The sequence below is a fragment of the Xiphias gladius genome, chromosome 1, assembly GCF_016859285.1.
Source record: "Xiphias gladius isolate SHS-SW01 ecotype Sanya breed wild chromosome 1, ASM1685928v1, whole genome shotgun sequence".
Lineage (NCBI taxonomy): Eukaryota > Metazoa > Chordata > Actinopteri > Istiophoriformes > Xiphiidae > Xiphias > Xiphias gladius.
In genome coordinates, this window is record NC_053400.1 from 10,177,565 (window position 1) to 10,196,042 (window position 18,478).

Sequence of the window (18,478 nt, forward strand, 5' to 3'; positions counted from 1 at the left end):
ATTGCTTTCAATACTTGGATGAAAATCCTTTGCAGTCAATGACTTCCTGAAGTCTGGAACCCATGGACATCACCAAATGCTGAGTTTCGTCCCTTGAGATGCTTTGCCAGGCCTTTACTGCCATCGCCTTCAGTTGCTGCTTGTATTTGGTTATTTCCGAGTGTTGAATTTGCATTTGGTAGCTATTCATGGGAACTCTGAATATACAGTCCAAAGAGGTGTTGATGCAAATGAAGGAGGCCATCAATAGGCTGAAAAAACAAAACAATCCTATCAGACAGATGACAGAAACTTTATGAGTGGCCAAATCAACCCTTTCGTACCTTCTTCAAAAGAAGCATTGCAGAATTCTTTCCTTGGTGAAGAAAAACCCCTTCAGAACATCTAGCCAGGTCAACAACACTCTGGAGGAGGTAGACGCTTTAATGAATGTAAATACAGAGGGTTTACAACAAGGTGCAAACCACAGGTAACACTGAAGAACAGAAGGGCCAGATTAGACTTTGTCACAAAACGTCTTAAAAATCCTGCCCTGCTCTGGAACAAGATTCTTTGGAAAGATGAAACCAAGATTAACTTGTACCAGAATCGTGGGAAGAGAGGAGTATGGAGAAGGAAAGGAACAGCTCATAATCCAAACCATACCACATCATCTGTCAAACATGGTGGAGACAGAGTTATGGCTGCCAATGGAACTGGGTGACTGGTGTTTATTGATGAAGTGACTGCTGATATAAGTGGCAGGATGAATTCTGAAGAGTATAGGGCTATACTATCTGCTGAGATTCAGCCAAATGTAATGTAATTCCAAAACAGTTAATGCAATATTTTTGTTAAATCTCTTGAATTAAAGCTGAAAGTCTACACTTCAATCACATCTCGATGGCTTCGTTTCAAATCCCTTGTGGTGGTGTAATGAGGCAAAATTACGTTTGTTTACATGTGTGAGGCTGACTCAGAAATACTTATAGGGATCTCCAGGTAGGTACATAAATTAGCATGATGACCGTTCCGGGAGGCTAATTTCTCTGTTTATTTTCAGTCAGACTCCACACAACCTAAAAACAATGTTTATTTGGAAAGCTGTAGGACGCTTGGGGCTGGATGCCCCAATATGCACTGTTTTGCGCAAGTCATTGTTTCCCCAAATCTCAACAGTGGAGGTGGTGAGAATATACATAGCATGACCCATAGAGCCACAATAGCCACATTTATGGGAAATACAACAAGTTGAAATAAACTGGAATTCTCCTTAAACAATTCATATACACAGTGGGTCTTGATAACTATTCATTTATAGTCTTACCGAGATGCCCATGCTACTCTATTTCTATTTATTATCATTTAACTTAACAAAATTCTTAAAAGCAATCCAGCTGCACTGAAAGCAGTTTCAAGGATAAAACTTCTTGGCCAAGAAGGGGAAAGACTTTAAGGCTTAAGATGATAATTTTGTAGCATGGAATGAACCCTCAAGGAGAAAACCCTCAAATGTCACAGCCGCAACCTCAACAGATCTCTGGCCAATGGACACAGTGAGTGACGTACAAGGCTTTTGCTGCTGTAATGTGCAAACATCACTGTTTGGGCTGTTTTGGCTTTAGCCCACTCTAGTCTCTGTGCCTCTCCGAAGTTGGAGAGCAGCACCCAAAGCTGTGTGCAGTTACACGTCTCTAATCCTGTAATTACTGGCCCATCAGTGCATAGTAAAACCATAATTGGAACCAGCTGTCTATTTGTTTTGTCTTTTCCTCTCCCAATATGCACCATGACCAATTTGACATTTGCAAATGCATCTCTGGACCTCCAATGGAGCCTATTTTTTAACAAGTGGGGACGAGTGTGGTCCAGATTACATTTGTCCAGAACCATGAGCCAGAGATATGGGGGGGGATCAACCATGACAGCCTCATCTTAAATATCCCATGATTCCATGGGGCACAGTGTTTGGCTAAGTATGAGTCAGACACAGGGTCCAGCTGGACAGTGAAATATACCTACCTATCTGGCTAAAAAAAGATGAAATCGATCAGACAAACACATGGACATGCTTAAAGGGGAGATATAAAGGTTACTACAAACCAAACTGACAGAAAAGAAGACAAGAAAGTAAAATAGTGGTCTGGCAGAGAGAGATTAGAGCTTTATTTATGCAAAAATTTCCCAGAGCCAGCTGCTCTCTGGGCAAAAAGAAGCAAAATGATTACTCATTGCTTTTATTGCTTGTATTTACTTTATTTGTTTTATTAAAAAATACATGCCTACATAAGTTCAACTATTAAATCCCCAAAGAAATTTTTGTTGATTAATTCATTTTTACTATGAAACCCCATTCACTCAGTCATTTATCACTAATATACAGTACATTTACTGGTCCTAGATGGATGGGTCTAATGGTATGTCTTTGGCAGACCTAGCGTAAATGCATTTAGCTTTATCCCCTAGGTTAATATTTATCCATGTCTCTGTCTGTTTGTGTACTTTCACCTTTGCATTTTAAGTATTAAAATACATAATTGCAAATGCTTCTAAGGAAGCAATTTATTAATTTTTTTCCAAATTCTGTTTCCTTTTTTTGTACATCAGTTAAACCTGCAAAAACCGATTTTTTTTTTTTTTTTTTTTGGCCATTTGGGGGCAGCAAAAAAAAAAGCTGTCAACAGAACACTGACATTGTTATCATAATTTACACTGACATGGCGAGCTTGTTAGCAAACAGTTGCCTATTTGCACACCCAACAGATAAAGGGCAAAATTAGCATTCTTTTGGGGTCATGTTTCTGACCACCTGATGAATGTAAGTCCAATATTCACTCTCTTTCTCTCACTTCTGTTCACCAGCTAGATGGTACCTTTTTGTGTGTCGTTTGGTGCTGGACAGGTTGCACAGAGTGGGTTTATCAGAGCTTTTGCTGAAAACATCTGCCTGCTGGGTCTGAAAACAGTGATGATGAGAGCAGTGAGAATTTAGCCAACAGTAACCAAAACAATGACCTAAAAGATGCTAAAACACAGAGTATGTACACGAGTAATCCTGTGATCCATTGTTAATATAAAAATTTTGAATAAAGCTGTTTTTAAATAAGAACTGGATATGTCAATCTAAGTTTTTCGGGAAAAACAGTCTCGATAGCTGTTTTATTACAGTCTAATCCAATTTAATACGATGGACCTGTACCTTCGTGAAGCTTATATGGCAGTGTTGTTGCAGCTGTCAGAGAGGTGTTGATTCAACTAAGTTAATTTTTGATGGATTAGTTAGTGGTAGTGTGGTTTTGGTTTTCTTTATAATGAGACTTGCCCTTATTATTCTGACCCACTCATATACCCTCCTCAAATGGGAATGGAAAAAATGTAAAACACACCATTAGAAACACCCACAGCAGTAAAAATTAGACAGTCGCAATGAAAAAAAGAAGGCTGGCCTGCTCAGAAGCCTCCACTAAAACAGTAGTAGTTGCAGTAGTGTTGATGATACAAGTTTCGACTTTTTTATGCACAGAAGTTAAGTCAAATCCTTATCCATCTAACATTTTGTAAAGCCATCTTAGTTGATCTAGAAAAATAAATTCATACAAGCATATTTGCTCACAAATAATTTGACTTTTACTCAAGTAAAAACAGCAGCAAGTAACAGTACAACCACTTGATATTTTTTTAGTCATTCTCTGGGATTAGATAAGCGTTTGATAATCCAGAAAAGATGTTCCACAGAGCCATGCTAATGTTCATTTTGATTCTGATTTCCTTGTGAAGGTCATTGTTTGCTTTCCTTTCTCTGTATACTTAACATTTCACAGTCTATTGCTTCATTCTCATCTAATGACTCGCAGGCTCCTCTGTCTGATTTGCCAGAAATGAAAGCAGACATGACAAACTAAATGACTTCAATTCTATTCCAGGGTAGCACTATATTCCCTCAGTAAAAAACACCCACACCAGATAAATAACAAATAGAGAAGCAGGCAAAACTATCAAAAAATACAATCATGAGGCAATAAAGCTTCACAACAACAGAAAAGATATGATTAAAGTCGTTTATGGAGTCAAAAGAGAAGCAGTCATTTTGTTTTTGAATTTTGTTTTTTAAAATTGCATGAAGTGCATTGTGTCAAGGACTGTACATGAGTATATGAAAAGTTGTCTCCGTGCAACTCCTGCAAATTATGGTCAAATGAAGCTGTTTTGCACTGGCATATTACATTTAGGTGGAACTTAACTGTATGACAGAAGCTTTCTAGTGAAAATATATTTGGAAAATAACTTACTTTTTAGAGCCATTTGAATATCTTTAGACATAGATCATGATTAAACAAAAACAAATGTGAAACACGCTGTTAGTGTGACTGAATTATTTCTTAAACAATTATAAAGTTTGCCTTTTTCAAAGTGAATGAATGAATGTATTAGCATTTAAGAAACAACCTTATTAGATAACTGAATCAGGGCTCTCAAGATGGATGCTTTTCCATTTATTTTTCTTGGCAAATAAAGTTATTTAGATTCTTATTTATCATCTTAAGGAGGGTAAATTTGACAGTGAAGAAATTTACCGTGATACAATATGTAAACATTTTTGAACTCCCACAAAGATGGAGGGATAATATTGTTACTTTATCTCAGATGCAGTAATAACATCATGTGATAGTTTGCAGACTTTGTTCAGTGTTTGGTACTGTACATTTAGCCACTGTTGCCTCGGGGCTCATATTTGAAATGCTACAAATGCTGTAGCAGCACAGGATAATTTAATAGGTTTCTGACTGCCAATCCCCAGGAGCTAACATGAGACAGGGAAAAAGGCAGGTATTCTAATGTGTGCTTGGCTCTCTTCCTTGACTCGGCAGCAACTAGCACTGATAGGAATGATGGTTTTTATATGTATCTCTCTCTGAGTGGCAGCAGATGTTCCGCATTCTCCAGCAGTGCCCTGTTCCAGGGGGAAATCAGGGAAAACTACACACTATAAAATTAAACCACTGACACTTCACCGGCCCTGAAACCAAATAGCGCCCACAGCATTGGCAAGCTGGAGCGAATCCATCATTTCTCATTTTTAGAGGGTTCCATCTGTGCTAACTTCCATTAACACTGGCTGTATCTGCAGTGAACCGCTTTATAATAGATAAACACCGCACTACTTATTCACCAGGGCCCATTGTGTTAGATATCACATGAAAACATACACTGTAGAGTGCACAGGATTAGGACAACCCATACGCATAAAACACTAATATTGTCTGATTTCATTATGTACAAAACAGCAATAATTGTTTACATTAGTATGTGCCAAAGCTAGTTAGACTGTGTCTTACCAAAGAAAAAACTGCGTTCAAAATGTTTGTTCCCATTTGAATCAGATATTTCTGGCATCTGATAGGTACAGATGGCTAAAATGATTTGCTGGATGACTCATTCAAATTTTAGATGAAGCCCACATCCCAGAAGTTATTTATTGATCTTTATAACAGGATGTATAAGATATTTTTTTTTTTTGTGCTATGAATCCTTTACACTATAATCTGTTAGCTTTCAAAGCTCCCTCTACCAGTAGCCAGTGACACCCAGTTGAACCTGGATAAGGGGATTAGACCTCAGGCATTATGGAAATGGTAAAGATCAGAAGAGGACTAGCAATGGTCAGACTGTTCACACAGGTAGACTGGTGGAACAAAGCCTTTTTAATTACCCTTTTAATTGCCCCTTTTAACAGTATGAATTAGCATTTTAATGATGGGTATGTAATTAGGGTGGAAAAGGCTACGAGAGCTGCAGGCTGCTAATAATGCCTCTCAGCTCAGAGATCACAGCAACAGGAGACAAGAGCAGCTGCACCTGAGCGCCAGCACACACTGCACCACTCAGCCAACAATGAACAGATGCTACATATACACACGCATACAGAGAGGAACTTTTTGCACACACAGACGCATGCGCCACACTGGTGCAACTATGGGTGCATACACACAAATATTTAGGAGTTACCGGGATGAACATTTGTTGGACATCCAGAAATAGAGAAAGCTCTGACACAAACTTTCTCACACATAAACACACACACAAATCCATGCCAAATCTATCCAAAAGGCTGATTAACGGTTTAAATTATCATTTGAATTATTCAAACATCAAAGTTATTATATCATCGGTCCCCACTGTATATTGGAACTCGTACCTGATGATTTTCTGTGGTCATATGGCGACAGGAAAAAGAACCATGTTAACAAATGTGCAAGCAAACACACACTAACACACACACAAAAACGCATCTATACACAAAGACGTGCACATTGGCATGATTGTGCACATGGGCGCAGATATACATGCAAACAGATGGTTTATACATACACTTGTGCATGGACACACACACACTGTTCCAAACACGAAGCCTATCAGTGTAGCAGCCTCACAGAGGATAGCTTTGAGGACCTTGGCAATTACACCATTTACACCAGGCTCCCCTAACAGCTCGCATGTAGAGATTGAAGGATGGTAAAGGGATGAGAGTAGTTTGGCTAAAGGCTTTCCAGCTAATTAAAAGACTAACGTAGCCTCCAAATGACCATTAGGATTTACTTGGCTCCAATGCAAAAAAGGCAGAGATGTATATCTCATCATGAAATGGGTGCAAGATGAAAGCAGGCAACATCAAATATGCCATTTCTGTGTTCAGTCATTTGTTGTAACAGAAACATTTATCTACAGTATGTCTATATGCCAAGCAAATTGTTCAACTGCACAAGCAATATCAAAGGTGTTCTCAAGAGGCATGCAGTTTTTTGTTTTTTTTTTTGCACATGAATGTGTTATCATTTAAATGGGTCTAAAGTAGACACAATATAGGCAGTAATTATTTCACATAATAGCACTATATGAAAAACAACAGTGGCACATATCTCATTATAATCCTGTAATGATATCTGCAGTGTAATAATGGATATCTTGTTGAGGCTCATATGTATATTGAGAATTCAAAGCATTCTGTTGTTTTGTACATGATCAAATATAAATGTTCTCCCTCTCTTTGACTGTAGTTTTATGCTTTGACAGTCATTCACCAGCTTGTAGTATTTATGATTGGACTCTAATAGCATGCTGCAACAATGAGACGCACTTTTATGAGCTACAAAGAGTTCAAACCTGACACGTAGCCTTTATATCTGTGAAACCTGTAATCAGCCATTGCATTCAGTCTGAACCTGGCCCTTCTCCGGGTTTATTTCACTCTTAATTGCAGCTGCTCTTTTCCAGGCCGCAAACTTGGTTCTATTTAGCACCCGCATTCAGATTATTATCCAGGTCCTGTACAGAAATATCAAGGTGGAGCTAATATCTAGAACAGAGGACAGTCTTTGTGCAGTGTTGCTTCTGGGAGAGACAGAGGGGGTTCTCGGTATGCTCTGGACAGCTGTCCTAATTATTTTTCCCAGAGATGAGGTCACATTCCTCATGGCCCAGCCATGGAGAAAGGAGAGCCTGTTATTAACAATCTGCAGACAAACAAACATGCTGGCCCAAAGGCATCCAGTTGTAATGATAATTTCAAACAAACAAAAGTAGAAATACAGTACGGTAAACAAATAAAAAATAGTATTTTGGCCATGAGACTCTGAGCCTTGAACAATAAGACAGACCTCTCTGTTTTCCCTCGAGGCAAGCAGTACTGTGGCATGATGACACAGCAGGCAATAATGCCATTGACAGACTATTACTGTTGTTTGATGTGCATTAAGCAGCCCTTCTACAGATGGTTCAGTAATGTTCAGGGGTATTAGGCCTGTTGTCATGGTGAACACTAAGGCTCCAGCAAACTGTCGGGGAAAATGATTGTGATAATAACCCTTTCTTACCCTAATGGATTTGTTTCGAGTGACGTTAAATGTTGAATACACCAAAGAAACATAGAAAAACATAGCAAACCACATAAGCACACATTCAGCCCTTCGATAGCTGGCATATATAAAATACATATGGTTTATCATGTATCCTCATGAGGAACTTATCTTTTCTCTTGCCTCTCTTTCCAGGGAGGTTAGAAGTCAGGCTCAGCTGCAGAACAACAACATTAGAGTTGGTAGGAACGTGTATTGGTTAAAGATGGCTTAGTAGATGGTGAAACTATGAGAGCTTGAGCACACTATAGTTAAAGGATGACCTCCATGCCTCCAAAACAATCAACAGAAAACGATTGACCTGTTGTTATACTCTTTGCTATATCTTGCTCCCATTAGCTAATGTTGCTACATATGTCAGGCTTGATTATAGTGGCAGATTTACTACTCAAAATTCTTCACTGGGTCCTTGATTTCAGACAGAGGTAGACAAAAGCAGGCTTCTCATTTCTTAGCTGTAAACTGTGGATTTTGTTGGCTGAAATGACTGCTTCCATCAGATTTTATGAGCTGTAGCTAGCTAGCTAATTAACAGTAGTTTCATGATTTGGCTGAAAATTCTGTCTCCAGCTAACTTTTCAATGTTTCCAGGCGACTCACTTTAAAATGAGAAACCTGTAAAAGGGCCCTAAACATGCACTTGGTGACTACATATTGAACATGATATAATGCTGCAAGACTGAGGCTAAAGCTACATATCTCATTTAAAAAAAGAAAAAAAAGTCTGCAACCTTACTAGCAGAAAAGGAGCAGCATGGTTTTTGTACTGTAGGTGTTTGTTAGCCTTAGTGTTAATAGTGAAAATGTAATTAAATTATTTTGTTCTGACATAACCATATTTAAAAGCTTACTATAGAAAAACATAGTTGGTCGTACAACACATAGGTTGGATTTATGCTTTTTTTTTAACTTTCACACAGCATGTTTCACTTTTACAACAGAAATTGACTTGAGGATGAGCACTAACCGATGACTTGGGATAAGGCAATACTATCTCAGATAACAAGCTTGGCCAAGGTTGCTGGAATGTAAACTTCCTAAAACCAAATATAGAGCAGAACAGAGTTGGTATAGTTTTTCCTAACTCTTTAATAGTAGCATCTGTGTGGCTGCCATTTACACAGTATAAGTATGATATAGACAGTATGTACAGATGGTAGTGTAGCAGTGTGTTCATCTGTCATACAGAGGTGAGCTGTTGTACAGTGTTATGGTCTGTTAGGAAACGAGCTCCGCTGTCTCTGCGGTGCGTCATGGAGAGGATGGGAGGGATATGCCATGATAGAGAGCAGTTTGTTCAGTGACTTCCTGTTCCTCACTGACTCAAACGTCTCTATATTGTGACCAATGATTGTCCGGCCCTTGTGGATGAGTTGGTTGATCTTGCTGGCATCTCTGGCACAGATGCTGCTCCCCCAGCGGCCCAGCACACAGTAGATGGCATTCGCTACCACAGACTGGTAGAAGAGCTCTATACATTGAAAGATCTGAGCTTCCTCAGAAAACAAAGTCTTCTAATTCCCTTCTAACACACATCGTCAGTGTTGGTAATCAAGTCTAGTCTGTCGTTCAAGTGAACACCAACGTACTCGTAGCACTCTACAACTCCAACCTCCTCACCCATTATTATAATGGGCTTAGTTTAGAGCGGATTTCACCTTTGGTCCAAGGTTGGCCAGTCTCTCCAGTACCTTCATGACGTGTGGCATTAGGGCAACTGGTCTGAAGTCATCGGGGCCAGATGGGGTGGCCTTCTAGGGTACTGGTACTGGTTGGTTATTTGGTTTTGAGCTAAGTGAGCTATGTTGTAGTTAAAGCTAAAACATACAAACCATCAAAATTAACCAAAACCTATGTAGTGTATTGATAATTGTTGTATTTGCAAAGTTTATCTAATGCACAAAATACAGCAACACCTATGATACATAGTACTGTTTCTATGTATAAGTATAGTGTATAGTAGTATCCTTTCATGTAGTCACAGAGACACGTCTGAACCCACAATGGCCATACAGTGGCTACCAGCACATGTTTGCTTTCACACTGACTTTTTTTCTTATCAAACTTGATATTTTACAGAGCCCACTCAGCCATGTTCACAATAGGAAGCGCTGATTCTGCTGAAGGTCACCCCGACATCTGATCTGAATGAATGACATTTAGAGTACAATTTCCTGTTTTTCACCATTTTCCTTGAAATGCGTTAGTCTACGTGAAGTCACTATGCACATATGTACACGTTCATGCACACAGACATGCAGAAGGCTTGCGGCTGCCACTAAACTTGTGTATTTTACTGCAGTGAATTAAAGATACAGTATTGACTTGGCAGGTACGAGAGTCACTCTCCTCTTACTGTGGAACACATCAAGTGTAGAGTTTTCTACAAACTGGATTGACTCCTCAAACATTTATCCGTAATTTAAAGATGTGCGCGTGTGTGTGTGTGTGTGTGTGTGTGTGTGTGTGTGTGTGTGTGTATAAATATAATTTAAACGAATAAAATATACTGATTTGCTAAAAATTAAAGCACATTTTTAAAATTCAAGAGTCTTTGGTTATTCACTTAATCACACTTAGACCCCTGGATACTATTTATTTTCAGTTTATGTTATTTTAAAAACAATTTGGAGAATTACAAAAGATAAATATTACTTTCTGAAATAATAATTGGTCATAGAAACATTTGCGTGGTATAAACTTGTGGTTTACATCATCAGAATTCTTTGTTTAGGAATTCATTTACTTATATGAGTTGAACATTCATAGCTAGCACTATTGCTCCTGTTATTAGAAAATGGTATTTCTTCTAACCCTGTTGCAAAAGGACATGTCTCTTTGTGCTCCCATCCAGGATAATCAAGTCATCCATGTCCACATGCCTCCCTGTATCTCTCCTCCAGCGCCCTGACCTTTATCTTCAGCTAAATCTTATTTGCCTTCAGGACTTTACAGGGTTTTCCACTCATTCATAATCTATTTGCAGTGTCCTACAGACTTTTCATTGCTATGACATTTGACAAAAAACTTAATGCTAAGATATTTCAGCTCCTGTATTCATTTGCGGTCGACTTCGAGTGAATCCTTTAGGAAGGGGTGGTTAGATAGTGAGCAGCTTTGCTCCAGGGACATTTCCCCCATAGTTCAAGGAGATCACCTTTTTTGATGTGTGCTCCATTAAGCAGCTCCTCAAATCATAAAAATACTCTAGAGGCAAAAAAAAAAAAAGACAAGTCATGGAGTTGCCAGTGTTTACCAGTAACTATGGACTATATATCAAAACTGATGAATTTCCATCAGTGTTTCCCGTTGGACTTCTCTTTAAATGAAATGAAGACTTTTTCTTCCTCAGCAGAGAAGCACTGACTGAGAGAAACACAATACAGAATTCAAATCATTAAAGATAAACAGATGATGTTGAATGTATACAAAGTTGAAATTGTTGCCCAGCTGTTCATATTTTTTGCACTATGTACTCTATCTACTCTACTATGTCTATATCACCAGCAAACACAAGTCAAGTTAGTAAACACAAGTTAAAAGTCTTGGTTCTGATCAGTTCACAAAGCTTACTATAAATTTCTCAACGTTGGGACACGCTCACATTTATGAGGAGGTCGTATGGCCTGAATTTACATTCCCTGAACTAGCTGATTTTTGCTTTACTGTTCTGGATGCTGATTTATATAGTTTAGTATGAGATTGTATGAGCATGAACAAAATGAGCATTCTCTAAAACAACAACATTTAGACAAACATTTGTCTAAATGTGACAAACAATTTGTCACATTTTAGACAAATTCCGCTATGATCTTTGAAACACCACACATATTTAGATTCTTGTCCATCGCACAATAACATCGCGCAGGCTTCTGATCAGTCCCAAATTCATTCTGCAGCATGACAACGACTCAAAAAAATACAGCCAATCATACAGGGCTATCTTCAGCGACAAGAGGAACAAGGAGTCCTACAACAGATGGTCTGGCCCCCACAGAGTCCTGGAGTCAGTCTGGGATTACATGAAGAGATGGAAGACACTGAGGAAGCCCAAATCCACAGAAGAACTGTGGCAAGTTCTCCAAGATGCTTGGAGCAACCTACCTGCCAAGTACTTTGAAAAACTCTGCACAAGTGTACCAAGTAGAATTGGTGCTGTTTTAAAGACGAAAGTTGGTCACAACAAGTAATGATTTGATTTAGGTTTTTCTGTTTACTGCACTTTGTAAGAAGTTAATTGATAAATAAAATCTACTGATGGCATTATTTTGAAAGAATCCACATTTTTACTGCATTTTCTGACCAGTCACCTGGACTGTTATCACTGTAACATGAACGGCTGATCCCAGAAAAGTGTGGAAGAACTGATCCAGCAAGCACTGCCTCGTAAATAGCAGTCGATGTTCGTCAGACAGCTGTGGAAGAAAGCCTCTCATTTTCTTCCTGCTCTTGTTGTCCTTGGCCTTGAACGGGATATGGTAAAACTGGTCAGATATTAACTAAAATACAGGGTCAAAGTGGTCACAAGCAGCAGATGCAAACTAACACGTGAAACATGCCCATTTCCGGTGAAGACTGGAAGTTAAGACAACAGCAACAGAGTCAGAGCATTTGGTTGCTGCTGAAGGTCAATAGGCTAACCTGTGATATTTGTCTTGAAACCAGTTTCTTCAAATCAGTGTCCTGTATCATTATTGTGATATAGTGATTATGATAATTCTCACCTAATTTTTTATACCTATACATACATATGATAGTGACTTGACTATTGACACTTCAGGATCAGATGGTTGTGTCAATTTTTTATGAATAGCTGGTGATTTTTTTTATTTTTTTTAAACAAAATAAAGAAACCCATACCCTCCTAAACAACCAGAGATGTGCTGCTGCACCGCAGTGTGGATAATAGGACAGTGTCTGTAGCCTGCAGTTGTGGTGGTGGTGGGGGTAGAGGAGGAGGAGGGGGTATGGTGGTTGGAATCAGTGACATTCTTCAAGGCCAGTGTAAGATTAAAGAGCGGGGCTGTCGTGCCTCTGATCATATATTCACAAAAGATACCCTATGAAGAACACATCTTTAAAGAGAGGCTAGCTTAAAAATAAGACCACTACTTGTTAATATTTGTGGCAGCCCATTATACATGTCATATAAATGGTCCATTACTGAGTAAGATGATTACACCCCATATATTTCTTTTTAGTTGCCCTTCTCATTTTTTGTTTGCCCTTTTTTTTTTTTTTTTTTTATTTGGCACAGTCCCGTGAGCAGCTGCCTCCAGTGGCACAAATTTGTCCTCTGATGTTTTATGTGTGGAAAAGTCATGGATCCTAGGTTTGGATTTAGCTCGGAGAGCTTTATCTTTTTATACAGAATCAATCCAACATTTTAGCATTTTGGCATTGAGCTCAAAGATTAAAACAAAACAAAACAAAACAAAAAAACAGCCTTGGCCAAGAGCATACATGCACAAATGAAAAATGTCAATAGTGCTTCCTTCCATAATATTGCCTATTTCACTGGCACATAACACTGTCCTGTGACTCATGAACATAAATTCAGCCCACACAGTACAGTAAACTGAATAATGATTAATATAACTTTCATCCTGGGTTTGCTTCACTTGGTGTGGCCTTGGGTCCTTTATTAGTCGTGGCACAGTGGAAAAATTTAATAGCTTGCTATTCTGCATGTCCTTCAAATAAAATGTTTCCATGATGGATTGGTGTGTGTCTGTACACACACGCACACATATATATGTATATATGTGTATTTATATATACGTATGCATGTATATATGTGTATATATGTATATATATGTGTATGTATGTATATATATATGTGTATATATGTGTATGTATGTATATATATATATGTATATATGAATATATGGGTATGTATGTATATATATATGTATATGTGTGTGTGTAACATGTGTATATATACATACATACTGCACCATAAGCCTAGCCCTTTTTGTATCTTGCAAAAGAGAGTTAATCAAAAAACTCTGCTAGATCACAGGATTACAGCCCCTGTAAAAGGACAGCAAATTGATAAGCTGCTGAGAAGTATTAATACAATAAAGTGTTTCAGGTTGCTTTTAATTCAATTGTCTCTCTTAACATTTCCCGGCTATGTCAATCAATGTGCCTGTCTTGTCTTTAAAGCAATAGAGGAGTTATCCATTCTGGTACCATTAAAACATCAATGTCTCATTTCTGCTAAATGGCAGAGGAAAGATAATTGGCATGTGTGCATGCATATTAATTAAATGATAATGAGACGATAAGGCCCCGTCTCTATCGGCAGGTGTGGAACCACTGATCAGTTGGCAGTGAAATGGGGTAAAAATGGGCTTCTTTTATCCCACAACTGAAATTAAAAACCTATTTAGTACCACGTTTTCCAACAAAGTGCTTTTCATTTATCTTCTCTAGCACATTATTCAATCACACTTTCCATTTGTATAATGGTAATAATTTCATGTAATTTCCCACTGCCTCTGAGATGGGTATTTTTGATATACTTTGTGAAATGGCTATTCCATTCCAGCTCCATTCACTAGCTGGTAATAAACTTACAACCTATATTTCAGATTAAATGTCTTTAGCAAATGGAGCCAGCCTCAGATGTCTCATAGCAATGTGGAAAGATCACTTCTGCTCCCTGGTGGCAGCAGAGGGAACTGCTTTGGTGTTTGCCAATGCCCCCTGGTGGCAAAGATTGGAAAGTGCTGGGACAATTTTGTAACTCTTGGCAGCCTTTCATGATTTTCTGTATAAAGCACTCACTGTCTCTGACTGTCCAAATGAACAGCAGTAACAGTCTTCTGATATGCATAGCATGCTATCTAGTTGGGGAGCTGCAAGGTAGCCACAGCTGAAACATAAGCTGACTATCTTCAAGGCTTGCTGCTTTAGCCTGCAGCAGAATTGGAAGCGTTTGAAAGAGTGTGTTGTAACTATCAGCCCTGACCAGAGGTGTGTGAGCGCTTCAGAGGAGGAGGAGAGGAGAATGAACGTATAAAGGCTGTGAAAAAACAAACAAAGGCGATGCAAAGTACGCCACAGGGGGCTGTGCAAAGATCTAAACGAAGGCTAAAAAAGAACATAACGGCAACACAGGTACACAGGAGCGCAGCGCTTTGTTTAAAACAGTATATTTAACACAAAATAGTTACTGGAATATGAATGTAAGAGCAGGATTTACTGAGGTGTGTGAGTGTGTGTGTGTGTGTGTGTGTGTGTGTGTGTGGCTGGCCCAGATGACAGAGGTTGATGGACAGTATTGCAGCATCGCCTCCTCCTGCTGACAGGCCCTCCTTCACCCTGGACAGGCCAATCTGTACACACCGCGACACAGACACACAGAGCCCATCTCAGTCACCACACAGCCCATTTGTCATGTTAGATAGCCTCAGAGAGACATAGCGGTCAAGTTATAGAGGTGATTGTATCAAAGTGACCCCAATGCGATGGTCATAAATTGCTTGCTTTATGGGGAGGTGCTATATCCTTGTTTCATAGATAGAATTGAAAACGGTATGGGATGGCATAGCCAACTGATTGAAGTAAAGTGGGACAACATTTTTTCATACAGATTGTGAATAATATTTGAGATTTTAAGACAAGGAGACAGTGAAAAAACAGAGTTTTTAGGTAATTTATCATACATCTTACTTAGAGAAGAGTTTAGGATGAAGTGTTGATCACACTCAGCTGGAATTCTATTTTTTCGTCCTTGTCTTTGTCTGTTGCTCCATTTGTTTCCTCTGCAGTCGCCTCCTTGGTGGAAGTGGCTGTCTTCGGCCTTTCCTCAGGCTTTCCAGAAGGATCCATCACTGTGGTCCCCCGGCTTGTGTTGCAGCCCATGATTAGGAAAAATCTGACTTGCACTGTTCAGTTGATGGGAGTCCAGAGGCGTATAAAGTGTTAAAACACTGGTCATAACCTTAAAACCTGTATTAGTGTTGTGACTCAGGTGCCTTTGTTCTCCATGGCAACCTTGCCTGGTTTTATTTTACAAGCCTTTGTCTACTGGTTGTACTGCCTTTTTCTTTTTACTACCTCCTAAGCAACACTGGTTGAGAATTAACTCAGTTGCATGCCAAAACATGGTTACTGATAAACACTGAACACTGGGGAATTGTGTGTCAATCACATGGCAGCCATGGTTACCAACTTTCCCACAATGGACATGCTAGGGGAGTTTTTATGCTTTCAGCCAGAGGAATTTATGATTTTTTTTTTATCACCTCTCAGCTTGAGTCAGAGCAGATTCTCATTTACAGGCCAAATGGATCTTAAGGTTCAGTAAAGGGAAAAAAAAAAACTGTAGATCATTAGTTTGGTACATACACAGCTTTGTTATGAATGTGGCGTCAGACAGAAAAATGAAATTGATGTTCAATCGAAAATTACAGTCAAAACTATTAATTATGTTATTGAGTCCTTTACTGATTTTTCAGCAGGTAGAGTAAAAATACGTTTTTTGTAAAGCTTCTTTCTAGCTTTTTAAAAAGAGCACATCAGAGTGAGGCCATAACGCTGAGTGTAAACCAGATCCCTCATATAATTATATGTAAGATGAAGTGGAAAATCAATGGAATCCAAACAGCCTTTGTTGGTAATGTGTGTGATAATTTTCCCACAGAATAAAGAGAATGATTTAGTGAATAAGGATGTTAGATGGACAGGAATATAAGACATATTTTCTTAAATAAATGTATCTATCTTTGACACTGATTGCTTTTTAAAAACTGGAGTTTATTGTGACAGTGGGAAGAACATATGAAAATGGCAACCCTGGTTGGTTTTAACAAACAAGGAAATTTGTTTTTTTTGTTTTGTTTTGTCCTACTGCTACATTAAGTCTAAGGACACGAGCCGTGGTTTTAAAAAAGTAGGTTAAAAAACATTAACACCTCTCTGTATAATGCAGTACAGGTCAACACACAACATCCTCCAAAATGATCATACAGTTGATTCAACAACTCTCTCAAACAATTTGAACAAATATTAAGAATTATTAAAAATAACAATGCATAATCACCATTAAAGATGTTCCTTAATTTAATAGTTTTATCATATATTATTATCACCATATAACATTTTTTACCTCCCCTTGCCCCTTTTAAAAATGCAGTAACATTTACTCCAGGTACTTTTAACTCAGTACATTTTTACACAAGTAATTTTACCTCTACTTGAGTAGAATTTCTTCTAAGTAACAGGAGTGTGTGGCCATTCACGTGCTGACGTGCTGCAGTGAGCGTATTGTCTCATTTCTGGTTGCCAGCATTTCTGTATTACTGGTAGCATTTTTTGCTGCTCTATCTCAACCCAGATCATTTTTCTATTTTCTTCATTAATGCTGCTAATTAGCCGTTCTACATTTAAACTTGCACTAGTTCTGCTCAAGTACTCAATACTCTCTCTTTTTTTTTAAGCAACTTTCTCGTTTCACAAATCTGTCCTCATACTTCAAGTACCTAAAATCTGAATAAAGTTTGAAAGCTAGCACACAAACTTCACTATGTTTCAAGTCTCAACTTAGCTTACCTTTGAAAATTTTATTTACGGGATAAGAATCATCATTACATCATTACGGGATAAGAAAACAAACAAACATTAAGTTATGCACTGAACACTTAGTACCATCCATCACTTAATCAGAATGTAGTCGATCAGAATCAAGTATTCACTAACAGCAAATTTAACTGCCGTCCCCTTGGCAGCACCCTCTCTCAGTCAAACCTTTAACTTTGCAGCCCTGCCCTACTTCCAAGTCATACACCACTATACACTTCCACCAGGAAGTTGCTCCAGTATGACCACAATCTTCTACCATTGGCCAATGAGTTGGAGGTTAAGTGCCTTAGTCAAGAACACCTAGACAGTAGAGCCCAACCGATTTTTGGGACTTATATACAGTTAGGTGCATAAGTATTTGGACAGTAACACAATTTTTGTAATTTTGCCGCACTACACCAGCACAATGGATTTGAAATGAGGCCATCAAGATGTGTGTGAATTGAAGACTTTCAGTTCTAAGTCAAGGGGTTTAACAAAAATATCACATTAACCGTTTAGGAATTACAACCATCTTTTTACAATAGCGCTCGATTTTTCAGGGGCTCAAAAGTAATTGGACAAACCAACATGATTATAAATATGAGGATTATTTTTCGTACTTGGATGAAAATCCTTTGCAGCCAAGTCTGGACCCCTTGGACATCACCAAATGCTGAGTTTCCTCTGTTCAAATACTTTGCCAGGCCTTTACTGCAGCAGCCTCTAGTTGCTGCTTGTTTGTGGGTATTTCTGCCCTCGGTTTTGTCTTCAGTAAGTTAGAAGCATGATCAGTTGGGTTGAGGTCAGGTGACTGACTTCTCTTGGGTTGCTTTCACTGTATGTTTTGGGTCATTATCCATCTGTACTGTGAAGCACCGTCCCGTCAGTTTTGCATCATTTGGCTGAATCTCAGCAGATAGTATAGCCCTATACACACAAGAAGTGTGTCTGTGTGTGTGTGTATATATATGTGTATGTGTGTCTGTGTATGTGTGTATATATATATGTATATA